The sequence below is a fragment of the Carcharodon carcharias genome, chromosome 25, assembly GCF_017639515.1.
Source record: "Carcharodon carcharias isolate sCarCar2 chromosome 25, sCarCar2.pri, whole genome shotgun sequence".
NCBI classification, from domain to species: domain Eukaryota; kingdom Metazoa; phylum Chordata; class Chondrichthyes; order Lamniformes; family Lamnidae; genus Carcharodon; species Carcharodon carcharias.
In genome coordinates, this window is record NC_054491.1 from 321,596 (window position 1) to 339,620 (window position 18,025).

An 18,025-nucleotide genomic window follows, 5' to 3' on the forward strand; every position below is an offset into this window, starting at 1 on the left:
TCTCCAAAGTTGAGACTGCAGCTGCCTCTACCATAACTTCCCCTTTCTCTCACATCCCTGATCCTGGTAAGCCCCAAACCCCTGTTCATTCTACTCGGGAGCCTGCTGTCACTTTGTAGTATGGTTCCCACCTTTCTCGCTGTGCTCTCTAAGCTCATTCCTTCCATATTCACCTATGGGTCCTTCAATGCCCAACTGATAACTGGTCAATTACCTTTCCTAACATCCTTATTGACATTTTTAATGGTTCCCTTTGTTCAAGCATCATTCTCTTTGCTATAAAAACAAAAAAAACTGCGGATGCTGGAAATCCAAAACAAAAACAGAATTACCTGGAAAAACTCAGCAGGTCTGGCAGCATCGGCAGAGAAGAAAAGAGTTGACGTTTCGAGTCCTCATGACCCTTCAACAGAACTGAGTGAATCTTAGGAAAGGGGTGAAATATAAGCTGGTTTAAGGTGTGGGGGGGGGGGGGGGGGGGGGGGGGGGGGGAGAAGTGCTCTTTTGACATCTTTTGATGATCTGCTTCTATTACTGCTTGCTTGTCCCTACAACCACAGCACCTCTCTCCACTTCTCCCCCCAACCCCGCCCAACCAACCCCCCCCCACCCCCCCTCTCCCGACCTTAAACCAGCTTATATTTCATCCCTCTCCTTGGATTCACCCAGTTCTGTTGAAGGGTCATGAGGACTCGAAACGTCAACTCTTTTCTTCTCCGTCGATGCTGCCAGACCTGCTGAGTTTTTCCAGGTAATTCTGTTTTTGTTTTATCATTCTCTTTGCTGTTGATTGAGATTAAAGTGGTGGGGTGGTAATTGGTTGGGTTGGATTTGTCCAGCTTTCTGTGGACAAGAGATACCTGGGCAACTGCACCCACAAAATTGCCTTTCTCCCAGGGTTTCTGCTAATTGTGCTTGTTTGCAGGCCTTCAGGGAGGCTTTAAAAATTAGGCTGGTTCTTTTGGGTGCAAGCACATTGAAATATATATTCCAAAAGCTCTTAACTGTGATTTTTGTTTTAATATGTTAAGAAATTGACTTATGTACTTGAATATAATTAGGGGGTGGTTGACTGTGTGGCTGTTTAATGCTCTTCCCTGAGGCAGGTTTGGTGGCGGGGGTACATTTAACAGGTGAGGACTCCACCACACTCCCACCTCTACCCCGATTAAGTCAGTGGCAGGAAAGCTCGTGGACAACCTTCTCGTCCTGCCACCAATTGAGGCCCTTATTTAGACAATTACTGAATAAGCTGTTCTAGTACCATCAACATCCTGGGGGTTACCATTGACCAGCAACTGAACTGCACCAGCCATATAAATACTGTGGCTACATGGGCAGATCAGAGATTGGGAATTGTCTGGGAAGTAACTCACCCATGACTCCCCAAAGCCTGTCCACCATCTACAAGGCACAAGTCAGGAATGTGATGGAATACTCTCCACTTGCTTGGTTGAGTGTAGCCCCAAGAAGCTCAACACCATTCAGAACAAAACAGTCCACTTGATTGGTACCTCATCCACCACCTTAAGCATTCACTCCCTCTACCACCAAGACACAGTGACAGCAGTGTGCACCATCTACAAGATGCACTGCAGTAACTCACCAAGGCTCCTTCGACAGCACTTTCCAAACCCACAATCTCTTCCCTTCTAGAAAGACAAGGGCAGCAGATGCATGGAAACACCACCACCTGCAGGTTCCCCTGCAAGTCGCACACCATCCTGATTTGGAAATATATTGCCATTCCTTTAATATCATAGGTCAAAATCCCCTTTCCTAACAGCACTGTGGGTGTGCCTACAACAAATGGACTGCAGCGGTCCTAGAAGGCAGTTCATCACCACCTGCTCAAGGGCAATTATGGATGGGCAACAAATGCTGGCCCAGCCAGTGATGTCCACAAACTATGAACAAATATTTTTTTTTAAATGCCCACTTAAGTGCCCCATGCCACCATGGCTGTTATTCTCCCAGCAGCGTGTGGGGGACTCACCATGTGGGAAGCCCAAAAAGCAAACCCTGTCGGTGTTTCTTGTGGTCTTCCAGGATTGGGGTCTCTCGTTCAAAGGCACTCAGTGCCTGACCAAGGAACACGGCATTGGGATTGGGGGGGTGAGGCCACTGAGAGCCCTTGCTTCCGACCCATTTCCCTACCCTTCCTGCTTCCCCAACTCCTGATCGCCCTCCCGCCATCACTCAATTTTGGCCTGGGTCCCCCAGCAATCCTGGGCATCAGGTGGGAGCCTTATCGGCACTTAATGTGACGGGCCTTACAAAAAGAGATGATGCAGAGCTCTCGCTGGCTCGCTGACACACACTTTAGATTCGGCCCTGCGATCAAGAATGCTTAACTCATGCGACAAACCCATTTTCAGCTGTCACCACCTTTAAATAAATGGGAGAAAATGTCTTCAAGCAAATTTTAAGAGAAATATGTTTTAAAGCATTACCTAATTGTGCTGGGTCATGGCAGATTCTCCATTTAGTAAAGGAGTTTAAGTGAAAATTCTAGGGAAAAGCACTTTTTAAAACAAATGCAGCTTTGGGTGCAACTTGTGCCAGAATCGGCAATTGAATCCAAGCAGAAACTTTAGCCCTAACCAAACTCAATGCCTATGTTATGGTACATGTTTGCTAGTAGACCATTATACGGAAATACTGGAAATGCACAAATGGTCTAATTATATTTGACTAGGGCTATAACCTTTAATCAGAGTACTGATATAGGATACAGTTCAAAATTATGATGCAACGATTGACCCACTGTGGGCTGTAGTGTGTCTTTATTTCATATTGCTATTATTTTCAATTTTTAACTGTTGTCTATATAGAATAACATTGGTTACTGCTCTTTCATCGCATCGCTGGAATAAATCAGGGGAAAAATAATATCCAGCCTACAATTTGCTGACAAATCTTGTTGAGCAAAAATACAGCAGCCACACATGCGCGATCGATAAAACACTTCAGTCTCCATTCTATGGCAGCCTGCTCTTTATACCGTTTCTGATGGAATAACTCACCTGGAGATGTTCGCCAGTAAATAAAAGAGTTAGTTGGTTTCTGAAGCAATTAATGGAAAGCTAGCCCTCCGGAGAATTTTATCAGCTGCTTCAAGCCAGTAATGGTTAGGTATTTGCCTTTACAAAATGGCACCGGGAAGTGAGCACAACTCAAGACCACCTGCACCTGCTTACTCAGGCCTCCTTCTAGCTGTTAGTTTTAATTGGATGCCCCATTGTTTAGGGACCCTGGGCAGGATGCTATTGGCCTCAAAGAGTCAAATACATTTCTTTTCAGCCAACATCTATTGAATTGTGTTCAATGTAAAGAAAGCTCTGGCTTCCCCATTTTGATGATCCAAAGAGATTTTTTTTTCTAAAGGTCGCATTGAAATCAAGTTTGTGTAAAACATTTACTCAAAAAACTGTAAAGAAAAGTACACCACAATTTATTTATTGATTTATTTATTCATGGGATGTGGGCATCACTGCCTAGACCTGCATTTATTGCCCATCCCTGACTGCCCTTGTTCAGAAGGCTTTTTTTAAGAGTCAACCACAAATCCTGCTGAAATAGTTGTTCTGTGATACTTTCCACATCTTTCTTTCTATATATTCTCCCTTTCCTCATGAATCATGCCCCTGTAAAGAAATTATTCAAACACTCTACTCCCATTTTCTTCAATTCAAATCTATAACCATTTGACAGGATGTGTCGGTAGCTTATACAATAGGACAGAGAGACAATTGAAGGAAGCACAGATTTTTCAGAAAGTTAACCAGATTGTTTATTGACCACACATAGAAAGACTTGGGAAAACAACAAACAACATATAGATTTCCAATAGAATAATGGACGGGTCCATCAACGTGGATAACATTTGAACTTCTGCAACTAAGCGGCAGCTCAGTCTGACTACTTCTGAATGGAGAATAATTACTTAATAACTCTTTGAAAGGGCACTGAGATTGACAATTCACCCAATCAATCGCTGACATAAATCAAAGCCTCACCATGCTTTGAAATATCAATGTAGCATGCTGTTGGCTTGTTCCTTATTGAAATGGTTTTTTGTATGGCAGAGAACAGCAGGATTTAATCCATTGATAAATGAGATTTTTGTATATCTCCAAAAAAATTCCATATCTTTAGACAGTTGGATCATGAGACACATTAGACAGTTTTATGTATAGTATTTTCCAGCCAATCACATCACAGTTTCAACTCTTCTCCTCCTCCCCTCCTGCCCCTCCTCTGGGCTCTGATTTGCTATTGCTGGTAAGTTCAATTATCCAATTAACAAAAATTGGCAAGAAATATAATTGAATCCCTTAGCAAGCAGGAAACAAGATTCCTGATAACTTTGAGTAATGTTGCAGATCAGTAGATTTGAAGCAGATTTTAAAAATTCCACACCAAACAAAACCATCCCAGCAACTGAGTTTACTAAGGAGGGGCTGTAGATGGTAGGGCATTGGCAAAGCAGCCATCTAGGCAGAGGGTATCTAGGCAGAGGATTACATCCATCTTGTTGTTCACCAGTTGAATGCAATCTCTAGGTATAAAAGGAAGTGAAACGCAAAGAAAATAGGAAGAGGTTTTATGATAAGGGAAAGGTGGTATTGATCTCCACATTGAGGGCTGAACGATTACCAAGATAATCTGGAGACTACTTGATTTTAGCAACACCAGCTGAGATTTTCAATCATCCGCGGGGGTGAGAATTGGAGCTGACATACTTTTGCTCCAGGATGGCGTGTCCGTGTCTCAACGCCTCCAGGACATGATGAAGTTTTCAAAACGAGGGGAGGGTGGTTAGTTAGGTGCCCTCTCACCTCCAATCGCTGGCATATTAATGGGCCAGGGAGGTCCAGCAGGCGATTTTCAATTCATAAATTGCCAAATCCAAACACTGGTGCACATACAAGCCCACGAACATACAAAATAGGAACAGGAGAAGGCCATTCGGCCCCTCTCGCCTGCTCCACCATTCAATAAGATCACGGCTGATCTGTTTGTGTTTCGAGTTCTACATTCCCATCTACTCCTGATAATCATCGATTCCCTTGCCCAACAAGAATTTATCTACATTAGTGCATAATTGTCTGGTTCAATGCAGGAAAAAATTAAGCAAATGTTTTTATCAGTGTTCTTGTTTTTGACATGAGGGACTTTTGTGATGGATCGGGTGCAATACCTCACAGTGGGATATTTTCCCACTTCTGTGCATGGTGTGGATGCCGGCCCTCTGACATGCTGCCTCCTCTTTTCTGCTTGGGCACCATGTGTCTTTGCCACTCGGCTTCTGCAGACAGTTCTTCTTGTATCCTGGTAACACTTGGTGCCACTACTGGGGTGTGAGGGTGGTGAGCTCATGCTGGCCCAATTAAGGCATTTACATTTGAGAATTACATCGCATAAGTGATGTAAATCTGGTTGGAGTGGGGATCTGGAAATTATCCTGGTTTTGGGTTTCTGACCTTGGATAAAATATCATACCCACTAGCACTGAATCTTCTAAATACCCAATCAATTTGTTTTCTCCAAGTACAGTATGTCAATGACTGAAAATGTCAGAGAAGATTGATGAAAACTTAAATTCCTCAGCATTATGCCTTGGCCCAAAAGTTACACACCTCTGTCAGAAGATTCAAGATCCAATCCAAAGAGTTGAGCACATAATCTAGGCTAATGTCTCAGTGCAGTATGGAGCCAGTGTTACACTGTGAGAGGTGCTGTTTTTGGATGATGCATTAAACTGAGACACCCTCTACCATCTCGTGTTAATACAAAATAACTCGTGCCACTAATTGAAGAAGAGTAGAGGCATTATCCTGGTGTATGGCCAAGATTTATTCCTCAACGAGTACTTTCTAAACAGACTGTCTGTTCATTTATCTCTTGGAAGTGTGAAAATTGGCTGCAACTGCCCCTAAATTATAATAGTGATGACACTTCAAAAGAACTTCATTAGCTGTGAAGCACTTTGGGGTATCCTAGGGATGTGAAAGATGATATATAAATGCATATTATTCCTTATCATAAACCTGTAATCATGGCTGAGGTAATTATGAAGGCTTTGATGTGCACTTCTGATACACCTTTTCAGTTCTCCACAGAACAATCTGGACCAGCTGGTATGGTAATGCTATATATTACTGAGTCAAATCTGTTGGTAACAGGACCAACTCCACTTCCATTTCATTGAAAGTGATGAAGGGAAATCTAGCAAGTTCTATAATGGTGAGATTGCCTTTTCTGTTGACTGCTCTGGTGATGCTTATTGTTGTAAGGTGTTGGGTGCAATTTGGTAGGTCTTATTAAGGTATTCATAATCTTAGGTAGTTCAACGGTAAGTGTTTATTAACCATTAGAAACTATATGAGTAGGTACAGTAAAGGTCCAAGTTAGGAGCTGTCTCCATGCTTGCTTCTACATGCGGCCCTGTCCAATACTACACTGACTCTTAGGTGTGGGTCATGTGTTCTCTTACATCATTGTGTGGGTGGTACTGTACTCAGTCCCACATTAACCTTTTATGTGCCAGGCCCTTATACTACACTTAACACCCAGATAAAGACAGATATCCATCCTTAAATCACAAGCCAGAAGCATCGGCCAAGATTTACCTGCCACTTCATAAATTAATATTACTATTTCTAGAACATTGACCTGGAAGAATTAGCTCCAACAATACAGAAAGCTGAATCAAAGAGATCTGTGTTGGATCACGTGCATTGTGGGCATGGTTGGATTATGCTGAAGGGGCTTTACATTAGCTAGCTAAGGGAGGGTTATCAGAAGTGAGGAGATTTGGTGAGCTTTATTGCAGTATTTTGATTGTGCCAAATAGTATTTTGCAAATACATAACACGATAGTACTTTTGCTTTCAGGATAGGTGGGGAAGTGAAAAACGTCACTAATCTTTCCCCCGACACACAAGTACACATTTCCAATGTGTCTTACTAACAACACTGGTGATCACATCAGGGAAAGCTGGAAAATCGAGCCTTAGGCCAATAAAGTACCCAAAGCACTAAGCCCACAGTGCTTTCCCTCATTGTTTAATCATTTTCTTGATGCAGTCAAACTGGGATCATGAGGTAAGCAGGCTATTGTAGAACTGTGGCAGTGTCCGAATTTGTCAGTTACATCTTTTCCCCTTTTAGTAATGGCAATGGGAAGGAGATTATTAGAATCAATTGTAGGACAAGCAATCATCTTTTCTAGTAAAGTTATTGCAGTCACTGCATTAGCATTTGTCACGGTAATTATTTAACATTATAGCCCGAACCCTAGTTCCATTAGATCATCATTCTGTCAATCTGGGTTTTCTTATAGAAGTAAAATTTAAAGCAAACCAAGAGCAAATTTTAACTTCACATTTTTTCAGCCTATAATGAATATCAGTTCCAAACATATTCTCAAAAATGTAATTCATGACCATGTGAACTTCTTATGGTTAAGAAATTAGTCTGGTTAAAACTAGGGAGCCTTATTTCAATTTATATCTTCAAAGAATACTCTTTCCTTATACTCCACAGTATGCTTTTCAATAAAGATTTAAAAATACACCCTCAGTTCTTGGGATTCTGTCTCATACTTGATATTTTAATTTCAGATAGCTCCATCACAGCCTTCTTGTTCAAATCCTGTCATGTGTCGTCTGTAGAATTAATTACAAATAAAGGGGTAGCGGGAGAGCGAGGGAGAATGCTGGGCGTTTGACTTCCATAAGGCTTTCCCATCACTGGGGTTTGATCCACACAGCAGGAAGCTTTGTTCTTCAGAGACCCTCTACTTGAATATACATGACGAGAAAATATTTAGACATAGCTGGCTGGCAGTGTTTCCTCTAAGCTGTGTCTGTATTAGTTCTGTAAGATCATCATGCCATTCACTACATCATTACTGACCCAGAAACTCCCCTTCTGTTCAACTACAGTGATAGTGTGATTGAATCAATAGGAACCCCACCAGCTGCCTTTTTGTACCTATATACCGATGAAGGAAATGATTCAGTGGATTGGAAAAGATAATACTCCTTTAATTCATTTGTACAAAGAAACTCAACAATGTCATGTCAGTATTTCAATTGATTTCTTTCACTGGTTTCAGGTTAAGTAGTGTGAACTTTAATATACATTTAAATCGGTATTATTGGCTCTGGAGTACCTTACAGAGGTCTCTTTGAAAAATAAAAGCTAGAAAAAAAATGCTGTTGACAATATCCAGATATTTTGCTGTAAAGGTCATTGCAATCTATTCTATCATATTCATGTGGCATCCATATATGGATTTTAGTGACATTATGTAGGTTTGTATCCTGCACTTCAGAAAGGTGCTATATAATTTAATAATTTGTGGTTAAGCTAAAAGTCAAGATATTCTTACTCAAGTTCAAAAGGCATTGATGCTGAAGCTTTTTTCTTTTAGTTTACTATATCATTTGAACAGTAAATTTATAACATATGATAACAGTAAACCCATACACCTAACATCATGATATCTATCATATGATGCTATATACCTTCCAGTCAAATGTCACTGTTATGACCTGGCAGATGATGTGTGCCAGGTGGACCAAATCTACAAGGGAAACTTGGCCACGCTATCACAAAGGGGTGAAATATAAGCTGGTTTAAGGCGGGTGGGGGGGGGGTGTTGGGGGGAGAGAAGTTGGGGGGGGCGTGTGGTTGTAGGGACAAGCAAGCAGTGATAGGAGCAGATCATCAAAAGATGTCCCAGACAGAAGAACAAAGAGGTGTTGAAGGTGATGATATTATCTAAATGAATGTGCTAATTAAGAATGGATGGCAGGACACTCAAGGTACAGCTCTAGTGGGGGTGGGGTGGAAAGGCTAACAGGGCATAAAAGATATAGATTTAAAAATAATGGAAATAGATAGGAAAAGAAAAATCTATATAAATTATTGGAAAAAACAAAAGGAAGGGGGAAGAAATGGAAAGGGGATGGGGATGGAGGAGGCAGGTCAAGATCTAAAGTTGTTGAATTCAATATTCAGTCTGGAAGGTTGTAAAGTGCCTAGCAGAGGATGAGGTGCTGTTCCTCCAGTTTGCGTTGGGCTTCACTGGAACAATGCAGCAAGACAAGGACAGACATGTGGGCAAGAGATCAGGGTGGAGTGTTAAAATGGCAAGCGACAGGGAGGTTTGGGTCATTCTTGCGGACAGACCAAAGGTGTTCTGCAAAGTGGTCGCCCAGTTTACGTTTGGTCTCTCCAAAGTAGAGGAAACCGCATTGGGAGCAACGAATGCAGTAGACTAAAGGGAAATACAAGTGAAATACTGCTTCACTTGAAAGGAGTGTTTGGGCCCTTGGACGGTGAGGGGAGAGGAAGTGAAGGGGCAGGTGTTGCATCTTTTGCGTGGGCATGGGGAGGTGCCACAGGTGGGTGTTGAGGAGTAAGGGGTGATGGAGGAGTGGACCAGGGTGTCCCTGAGGGAACAATCCCTACGGAATGCCGCCGGGGGTGGGGGGGTGAAGGGAAGATGTGTTTGGTGGTGGCATCATGCTGGAGTTGACGGAAATGGCGGAGGATGATCCTTTGAATGCGGAGGCTGGTGGGGTGATAAGTGAGGACATGGGGTCAGAGCTGCCCATTCAACCTTAAGATTGGCAGGCAGGTGAAGAGCCCAGGCGACCTTCGCATTTTTAATGGAACCTCATCCACGGGCGGGGTGAGGTTTCATGAAGGATTTATAAATTCATTAAAACGTTTCAACAAAATTCATAAACATGTCCCAGCTCATGTGATAATGTCACATGAGGGGACATATCACAATAATTTTATTTATTCTTTCTTCCACTTTTTGAGAATGAAATTAGTCTCCCTGAGGCAGCTCCGTGCCTTAGGGAGATTTCTGTGCTCATGAAAGAATGCAGGCCCCGACTCTCCCTCCTACCCCCGCCCCACACAGGTAGCGCTGAGCGCTTCTGGGTACACATCACGCTGGGTGGACCTTAATTGGCCCACCCACATAAAATGGCGGCGCGCAGCCGATCAAGGGCGGCGATTGGTTGCGTGGCCACCCATGCCCGCTCTCACCCAGCCTGCCCGATGGGGAGAAAATCCTCCCCTTAATGATCCCCTGTACTGGGGAAATACGTGAACTATAATCTCTCAAGGATGTGCCAAATAAATGAATAATTTGAGCCATATAAGTTGCTGCTATAATCAAGTCAACAGTGAGCATTTATAAAACCTAATCAGAACTCAAATTGTAGGTACTTATTATGAACCTGGAGTAAATTATAGACTCATTTTTTTGCTGGCTGTCTTCAGGCATATAAATTAGAGTAAATTTATGAATTAAAGCGTAGCAGCAATCTGACTGCGCAAAAGTAGGTGATTCACTATTGTTTAACACTTAATTGGATGCAGATAATATAATAGTATATCTTGGAACCTATATGGTTCTGTATGTGCATTTCCTGCTGGAATCGTTTTTATTTCAATCTCTTATTTTTCTCCTCGGTTTTGAACCTACTTGTTTACACTTGCAAGGAAAAGATCAAGACTGAAGATTGGTCCAAACATCAGTGGCCAGATACAATTTGCTGTAGCGGACGAATCTTTTTCTCTCTTACTTCTCATACAATAGCCCAGCCGGTTGAGAGTGAAGCATTACACTTCCACAACACCAACAACCCCCCATTTATATAGCACCTTTAATGTAATAAAACATCCCCAGGCACTTCAGAGGAGCATTATAAAACAAAATATGAAGCCAAGTCATGGAAGGAGATATTAAGTCACTTAACTAAAAGCTTTTTAAAGAGGTAGGTTTTAAGGAATGCCTTAAAGGAGGAAAGCAAGGTAGATATGTAGAGAGGTGTGGGGAGGGAATTCCACAGCTTAAGGCTGAGGCAGCTGTATACACCACCACCACCAAAAAATCAGGAATGCTCAGGAGGCCAGAATTAAATGGGACTGAAAGAGATTACTGTTACAAAGCCATGCTTTATTAAAAAAATACTTGTATCACTGACTAATTTTTAAAAGAATGCAAATGGAAAGCTATTAAGATGGCTGCCAAATGTCAGGTGACTTCTGCACATGCTCACTAGTCTGCAAATGCGCAAAAGCCCAATGATGTCACTCTGCTGCACCCAACCTGTCATAAAGCTTTTTTGCCCTGTCAGTTTGAGGGGGCAGGGTGATGTGTATAACCCAATCAGAGCTGCAGGCATGGGACTGAATGAATCGTGTGGCTGTAGCAGTTTGGTACATGCTGAATGAGGACAATGTCGTTACCAACCGAGGCCTAGAATGAAATCATAAGCGGGTTAAACCACCAATTCGATGCCCGGGACAATGGCCCACTGCAACCTTCAGTGGTCTTCCCTGGTTTGAGGAGCTATAGGGCGAACATTGTTGAGCGCAATGTGAGGTTTTTTTACTGGCTTGGAGACGGGGTCTTGTCTGGTGTTTTCTTACAATGTCTGCAATTGCTTAAAATATTTTTCAACATTCATGGGAAAACATATTTAATCACTGTTTGATAAGCATCTTTGCTCCTGGCTGGTACCTACTCCATTGCTTACAAAGATGTAATGGAGTAAACACTAGACCTGCACACGCTCATCATTGGCAACAAATGCAGCCTTTCTTCACAGACTCAAAATTACCTCCCTGAATGGTAAATGCTGGGACAAAACAATCTGTGGAATTTACACCTTCTATTGTCTATGGACTAACCAAAACAGAAAATCCATGGACTCCCAGACTCACTGCCTGTGAACTCAAAACTTATCAGTGAGAGCTGCAGAAAACTAAATTCATCATTAGTAGGTGTGAATAGCCACCATTATCCTTAACCTATTGCAGACAAATGAGGAGGGCTGAAAAGGTGGAGACATTTGAGTCCTCCTCACCTGATCATAACATTACAGAGATTGGAAGAGGAGAGACCATGCAAGGATTTGGAAACATCCTCTTGATATTACATACAAGGCAGCTTTTAGTTAGTTTCTTCCTACTTTAGCCATTTCCATTTTGGTGCATATCCAAAATCTCCTGCTGAGGAGAGAGGTCAAAAGCATTCATGTGGCGGTGCATGGTGCTGAGCGTGGACCTCAGTATGTAATGCGAAGAGTGGTTCAAGGAGCTTTTAATGTCTTGGAGATACCTGTAATCATAGGTGGAATATGAAAGCTGGAAATTTCAGTTTAAATCCACGTGGAATAGGCCAGAGCCAGGGACCGTTGCTGATCAAAGGAGATGCGTTACCGAGTTTTGGTAAATACCTGATCAAACATGAGAAAGGAAGTAGAAAACAGTGAAAGTGAACAAGGTCAAAAAGACAAACGGAAATCCCATTTGGATAGAAGAGCACAGGGTGGGCATTCCTGAATTAAATACTAATCCAAAAGCAAAATATTGCAGATGCTGGTAATCTGAAATAAAAGCAGAAATTGCTGGAAATGCTCCGCTGGTCAGGCAGGATCTGTGGAAAGAGAAACAGAGTTAATGTTTCAAGTTTCTTAAAGCACCCTCGCATTAATCCATCCTTGTATGTCAGCTGTGGTTTAGGTGATAGCACTCTCACCTCTGAGCCAGAGGGTTCTGGGTCCACGTCCCAATCCAGGACCTGAATACAAAAACCTAGGCTGATGCTCAATCCAGTGTGGTACTGAAGGAGTGGGATCTGTTGGAGGTGCCGTCTTTCAGATCAGACCAAAGACCTGTCTGTTCTCTCAGTGAGTGTAAAAGGTCCTATAGCACTATTTTGAAGACGAGCAGGGGAGCTATCCCTGGATGTCCTGGATAATAATTATCCATCAATCAATCTCACAAAAAATGATGACCTGGTCATTTTGTGGGTGCTTGCTGTGCACAAATTGGCTATCAAATTTCTTACATTATAACAGTGACTACATTCCAAGTCATATTTTATTGGCTATAAAGTCCTTTCGCGGCGTCCAATGATTGTGAACGATGCTATAAAAGAAAAGTTAATTTGTAGGTGTATCTACATTAATGAAAATCAAAGAAAAATAACAGATGCTTATGCAATATTTTGTCACTATGTTAAGCATGTTGAAAGATTTTGTCCTAAAGTAGCACCAGCATGGTTTGAACTTTGAACAGGTCATAACAAACCACTTGCATTCCTCCTTTTCTGCAGAGCTGGAGTGAGTCTCAAAGGTCTTTACAGATTACAATAAATGACTTACTCACCTTAGAGAAAATGGAAATAAGCCTCCACAAATGGATTTCACATTGTTATGGCAACAAGCATCATATATAAAAAGCAAGCTAAATTCAATCTGGTTAAGTTATAGTAGCGCTAAAGAGAAGAGAAAATAAAAACAGTATAAGGTGAGTCTTTTAGAGATGGATAATGGAAAATTTGAAAGCTGCAGTGTTAATGGACTGCGGTGTGGCGGAAGAAAATGGAACACAAGTATTTGTTCTATTTCTGCAAAACATTAGGCAAAGCAATCACATCAGAAGAGCAGCAAAAGATGTCTCCCATCATTTCGCCAGTTAATGACTGCAGGAAATCTTTTGAATCAGACGAGTAAAGTGTTGATCCATTTCTGACAGCCATTGACAGAAAGAATCTCGTCTTCTCTCAAAAAAAATAAAAAGGCAATTTTTTATCATCAGGCACAATATTCCTACAGCTTTAAAGTGCAGGCACTGACAAGAATTTCAATTATTTAATTACAGGGGAAATGAAAGGACTTAAGTGTTGCGATTGCAGTCCGCTGTTCGCAGAGCAATCTAATGTGTACTCAAATTGGAAATGAAGCAAAATATGGAGAAAATTAAAGAGGCTTCTACTTAAATTGTGGGATCACAAATGGTGAATTAGTTTCTTGATATATTCATTTAAGTGTTTAAGTGGAAGGTTTTATTGCTAATGTAGTAGAACGACATGACAGAAAATCTTGTCTGTGTGCCATTTCCATTAGTTCTACAGAGGAGATATTGAAATTGTTGCCTTTTTCTACATCAGCACTAAATGAATTTTAGTAGAAATACAGGAATTCAGCTTTATAGGCAAAGCAAACATGATTGCAAATACATTTCCCTTTGTTAATTTAAAGAAAAACTGAGCAAGACCAGAAATAACTGAACAGGCTTTCACCTGTTATGACTCTGAGTCATGTCCTCATCATAAAATGAAAGGAAATAGCTAAAAATGTATTTACATAGGGTTGATTAAGGTCTTCTTAACAATAAATTGTTGTCCCGCTCAGACAAAGTTTAAGGATTTGACCAATAATATGGGCCCTGGACTTCCTGCAATCAGGCAGTGATTTACATGTACTTCTTCCAATCGAGTGTAATGCATTTGTTGCTCAGGGTCCAGTGTCTCCAGCTCTGGGGAGGTCAAATGTGGATTGGAGAGACCTCTTTGCTGAACAGCTGTGTTCTGCTCTGACCTCCCTGAGACTCGCCACACCAACTGGAACCTTCCAAACCCGCTCTGACTTTTCCATCCTTGGTGAACTACACTATTGAACCATACTTAATGTCGGTTTTACAGGCCACATCTCCCCTTTCTCCTTGACGTATGGCCACCGTCTGATTTGAATACTGGTTTCAGCAACTTGAGATCTCAAACCATTCACAAATTATTGCCTTTTTCTTCATCCATTTTGAAGCTGTTTTGTTTTTCCTTAGGGTTATGGAACCAGTTCAAATTGCTTTTTACATACCACAACTAGTGGTTATCAATCATATCTCCTCAACTTAGCTTACAGTTTCCAGTTCCAGCAAAAGGTCTTCACCTGAAACGTTAACATGAATTTTGTTTTTACAGATGTTGAAAAAGCTGCTGGGCATCTCCAACATTTTCTGCTTTCATTGCAGTTTAATTTTGATTCATACAGAGTGCAAAAAGCAGGAAGTTGAACATCCCCCATCCCAAGTAATGAGCTCCCACTGACATAATAACAAATCCATAAACCTTACATAGCAACTACAAAATTGACAGCAGGAGAAGATCATCCAGTCCATCAAAGCCTGTTTCACAGACAATATTGGTTATTGGATCATGACGAGACATTTTTCCCAACAGCCCAAACCCCACCCTCCCTTACCCACCATTCCTTCCCAGAAGGGAAGCAGAAGGTGAGGTGAGGCAAGGCTGTGGCGTAACAGTATCGTCACTGGACTGTAATCCAGAGACCCAGGTTAATGCCCCAGGACCTGGGTTCAAATCCCACCAGGGTAGCTGGTGGAATTTGAATTCAATAAGAAAAAAGTCTGGAATTAAAAGTCTAATGTCAACTGTCGTAAAAACCCACCTGGTTCACTAATGCCCTTTAGGGAAGGAAATCTTCCATCCTCCAGATGTGACTGGAGATCCGAAGTAATGTGGTTTGATTCTGAAATGGCCTAGCAAGCCACTCAGTTGTACCAAAATGCTTAAAAGCCAATAAAAAAGGAATGAAACCGGGCGAACCACCTGGCATCAACCTAGCCGCCAGGAACAACAACGGCAAAACCAGCCCTGTCAACCCTGCAAAGTCCTCCTTACTAACATCTGGGGACTTGTGCCAAAATTGGGAGAGCTGTCTCACAGACTAGTCAAACAACAGCCTGAAATAGACATAGACATACTCATGGAATCATCACCATCCCTAGGTATGTCCTGTCCTACCGGCAGGTCAGACCCAGCAGAGATGGCGGCACAGTGGTATACTGTTGGGAGTGAGTTGCCCTGGGAGTCCTTAAAATGGACTCCAGCCTCCATGAAGTCTCATGGCGTCAGGTCAAACATGGGCACGGAAACCGCTTGCTGATTACCACATACCATCGCTGCACCCCCTCAGATGATCAATCAGTACTGCTTGATGTTGAGCACTTGGAGGAAGCACTGAGGGTGGCAAGGGTGCAGAATGGGGGACTTCAACGTCCATCACCAAGAGTGGCTTGGTAGCGTCACCACAGACCGAGCTGTCTGAGTCCTAAAGGACATCGCTGCTTGACTGGGTCTGAGGCAGGTGGTGAGGGAACCAACAAGAGGGGAAAACATACTTGACCTCATCCTCCCACATCTGCCTGCCGTAGATGCATCTGTCCATGACATTATCGGTAGGAGTGGCCATCACACAGTCATTGTGGAAATCAAGTACCATCTTCACGTAAAGGATACCCTCCACCATGTTGTGTGATATGATCACCATGCTAAATGGGTTAGATTTCAAGCAGATCTAGCAATTCAAGACTGGGCATCCATGAGATGCTGTGGGCCATTAGTAGCAGCAGAATTGTGCTCAACCACAATCTGTAACCTCAAGGCCTGGCATATCCCCCACTCTACCATTACCACCAAGCCGGGGGTGGGGGGACAACACTAGTTCAATGAAAGGTGCAGGAGGGCATAGCAGTAGCAGCATCAGACATAACTAAAAATGAGGTTTCAACCTGGTGAAGCTACAACACAGGAATAGTTGTGTGCCAAACAACTTAACCACAAGTGATTCTACAATCAACGGATCAGATCTAATCTCTGAATTCCTGCCACATCCAGTCATGAATGGTGGTGGACAATTAAACAATTCACTGTAAGAGGAGGCTCCACAAATATCCTTAGATATTGAAGCAGTCCATGCCCAAATGCAGCAAGACCTGGACAATATCCAAGCTTGGGCTGACAAGTGGCAAGTAACATTCATGCCACACAAGTGCCAGGCCTGAATCTCCTGGTCAGCGTGCGGGGATGGACCCGGCTCACTGACACATAAAATGACGCGGGGTGACATCATCGCGTGTCATTCCAATCTTCAGCGCTTGAGTCGGCTGTGCGCCTCCCGAACTGTCAAAGGCCTGTTAAGGCCATTTAAAAATTAATCGAAACAATTAACAGAGCTGCCCGTCCAACCTTAAGGCTGGTGGGCAGATGAAGAGCCCAGGAGGCCTTCACATTTATGAAGGATTTATAAATCAAATAAATTGTTTAATTAAAATTCAGTGACATGTCCCAGCTCATGTGACACTGTCACATGAGGGGGCATGTCTGAAAGAAATTTTTTTTCTTTATTTAAATTTTTCATAATCAAAGTAATCTCTGTGAGGCAGCTCTGTGCCTCAGGGAGATTTCTGCGCTCTTTTACACACAGACCCCGACTCTCCCTCCTCCCCCCGGCCGCACAGGGCATGCTCCAGGTGCAGGTCACGCTGGGCGCGCCTTAATTAACCCACCTACAGACCCGATTGCTATTGGTGAACGGCTGCGTGCCTGCCCACTCCTGCTGCTGATCAGCCCTCCTGATGGGGAGAAAATTCTTTGAGGCACAAACATCATCCACACAAAAATCAGTTTATTCCACACGCACAGACAAAAAGCACATGCTTTAAGAAAATGAAAACAGAGATGAATTACGTCAGCAGTCTTGTGGTTCTTTCTTCAATTGGATTTCCAATGACTGTAAATGAAGAAACTAAAGAAAAAGTGAGTTCTGATGAAAACTTTCAGCATTCTTACTCCAAAATGCAAAGAAGCTGTAAGCTTTCACACAAAAGAAAAGCAATCACACAGCTTCTCACAGCTCATACATTTCAAGCAGTCAAATCTCAGCATTCACTCACAGCTACAGGCAGAAGAGATAGAACACAACCATCCCTTCATCAAAATACAAAAACGGAATTTTCCATTCTCTTTCGCTTAACTTATCTTTTCCTGTTTAAACCAACTTCAAATTCCTGAGATGGTCTGCACTGATTCAGGATCTCAAACTCATTCTCACCTGAACACATTGTTTCGTCTACAAAATGTCTCCTTATTTACCATGGTGAAATGGGACAGCGCAACAAACTTCCAACACTCATTCCACATCCCTCTAGACCAGGCTTATAATTCTCACAATTAACTGGTCATTGAGTTCCCACAAAATTCACAATCCTTATATTAAATTTACATACGCACACTCAACAATCACATTCACACTTTCATATTTCCATGCACCCCTAGAAATGTGAACTCCTACAATGAAATAAACTCAAAGTGCCAAAACTCTCCCCAGATCGCAAGCTC